The sequence below is a fragment of the Vipera berus genome (assembly GCF_964194415.1).
Source record: "Vipera berus genome assembly, chromosome: 1".
NCBI classification, from domain to species: domain Eukaryota; kingdom Metazoa; phylum Chordata; class Lepidosauria; order Squamata; family Viperidae; genus Vipera; species Vipera berus.
Genome location: NC_138202.1, coordinates 203,111,242 through 203,113,213, shown reverse-complemented (window position 1 = coordinate 203,113,213; position 1,972 = coordinate 203,111,242).

The following is a 1,972-nucleotide window of genomic DNA, read 5'->3' as shown; positions in this document are numbered from 1 at the left end:
AGGCAACCAGGGGCCGATCCTTCTACACACACTGTCCCCAAGGGCAGCATTCTCATGCTTTTTCTCATGGTATTTACCAACTAGGTTTGCATACGTGCACATATCAGACCCTCTTCTTCCTTCCCTCTGTAAATGTTGTCCTGTGTAAGTTGTCAGCTTTCCAAAAATAATACTTGTAAATTTATTTTTATTTTCCAGGCCTCTTCCTTTCCAAAGGTTGTATATGTATATAGTACTGATTTAAAGGCTATAACTCATGACTATGTTCTATTTATTTGTTGGGTTTTTTTCCTTTCACCCTCCCTCCCTCCCCTCCCTTCCTCCCTTCCCTCCCTCCCTCCCTTCCTTCCAGTCCACCCTTTTCATTTCCTGTCCATTTTTGGTTGATGGGTTTGTTTGTTTGTTTCTCTTTTTTTTCAAAAAAAAAAGACGTTTCTGCTAAGTGAAAAACAAAATGGAGGAATGCTCAACGTGCTGTTAAACCTTGAATTATACAGTATTGTTTTTGTAAAACTGTTAACATTTCACAGAGCTGCCCACCCCCGCCAGAAGTCTCTTCTTTGAACATCATGGTTGTTTAAGCACTTAAGAACCCCATGTTCCCTCAATTTCTCCATTGCTGTCATCCGTTGTTCTAAGTTCATAATAAGACAATGTGGAATTATATAACTTATAACAAGCATTGCACTAAGCAAACAGTGATGTGATTTATGCATTTATTGCATGAAAAAAATAGACTTTTAGACTCTTTAACTTAAGTGAGACTTTTCCATGGCAGTAATAACATCAGTGATGACAAAAGAAAACAAAAAATTAGCATGCTTGGTATTGGGATCCTGTCAGGACTATGTTATACCAGCAAGTTTGCAGTAGCACCGTCTTCTTTTTCCATATAAAGATGTTGGTTCCTCTTTTTTTTTCCCGTTTACCTCATTTTAAGACCAAATAATTGGATCTGGCACTTATCATTTCATCATTGCCAGCAAATAAACATTTGGCTGAAACACAACAACAAACAACAACAATAAAGCATCAGCAAATAAGATATAAGTGTAATATATAGAATTTGTCTGCTGCTTTCAAAAATTGTCTTTTTTCAGGGGGAGGGATGGCTATCATATGAAACGTTGCAAAGAAATGTAATTTTTATAAGGCTGTATCTTTCTAGCTCTCTCTCTTTCTCACACACGCTTTTGCGTGCACGCACACACACAAACACACACACACAAATACAGATTCCTTTTCTTCTTCTTTTTTTCTCCCCTCCCCCATGTGGTTTGTTATTAATACAGTTCTCTGTTGCTTATCTAGAGCTATGCATACCAAAATCACGGGCGATGTTTAGTAGCTGCTATTGATTTTAAAATAAAACAAAATAAAAAATAATTTACGTGAATGAATTCTAGATAAAACTGTGAGATTAAATATAGTTGCCGCATGTAATATGAAATTCCTTCTGTCTCCTGTCAGTTTGTGATGTGATTGACATTTTGTAGCTAGTTTAAAAATATTAAAAACTATAGCCCTCTGACTTTCTAAGCTCTTTTTTTCGCCCATCAGTCTGTGTCACTCCTATCTGGTTATTTTCTGCTTGCTGGAAATTGTGTGCCATGCGAAGGAGGGCGAAGTGATTCCTTTGAAAAATCTCCCAAAACAAAAGTTTGGGTTTCCTTACACAGTATAAATAGTTCTAAAAGCAAAACTCCCACTCAGGAAAACAGATTCCTTGACTAGAGAGATGTTATTTAATTTTATTGGTGTATGCTCACCCAGAATAGAGTAGGACATGGGTCAGATGGAATCAAAAGAAATGCATTCCAATCCTTGCAAGTTGAAAACAAAAATTAAGATATGACACTCAGAGAATATTTCATTTAGCCCTCAAAAGTAGATGGAAGGGGCAAATATATTGTGATGTAGCAACATAGTATTATTATAATACAGAGAGAGGCAGGAAAGGCTTCCCTAGTTT